The sequence below is a fragment of the Corylus avellana genome, chromosome ca3 (assembly GCF_901000735.1).
Source record: "Corylus avellana chromosome ca3, CavTom2PMs-1.0".
Lineage (NCBI taxonomy): Eukaryota > Viridiplantae > Streptophyta > Magnoliopsida > Fagales > Betulaceae > Corylus > Corylus avellana.
Genome location: NC_081543.1, coordinates 32,034,515 through 32,035,004, shown reverse-complemented (window position 1 = coordinate 32,035,004; position 490 = coordinate 32,034,515).

The window sequence follows — 490 nt, the reverse complement described above, 5'->3', positions numbered from 1 at the left end:
AGAAAGGACAAAAAAAAAAGAAGGTTCATAATTTCTTTCATTTTACTTGAACATCAATCATTGCTTTACCTATGTTTAATTATGATTTTGATTTTTTTTGCAGTAATTTAAATTTGTTCATGTGTGCGTTAGGTGGATCCAACGAATGAACTCTCAAAATTAGTCAGCCAACACAAATATGATGAAGCTTTCACTGTAGCCTTACAAATAAGTGATATGCCTATTGCATACTCATTATGCTCTTAGGCTTAAAAATTTATTATTATGATATGCTTCTTATTGAATTATACTCGCTTCAACCATTTCTTATTGATTTTTTTTTTTTTTTTTTTTTTAAAGGTTGATCTACGGTGTATCTTATCTATAGATCCTCTTCCTTTGAGCCAAGTAGTATTACTTTACCTTTTGCATCATCTAACATATGGTACCAATAACAACATACCACAAAAAATTAGTTGGATGATAGACGTTGCTAATGCCATAATCCCAA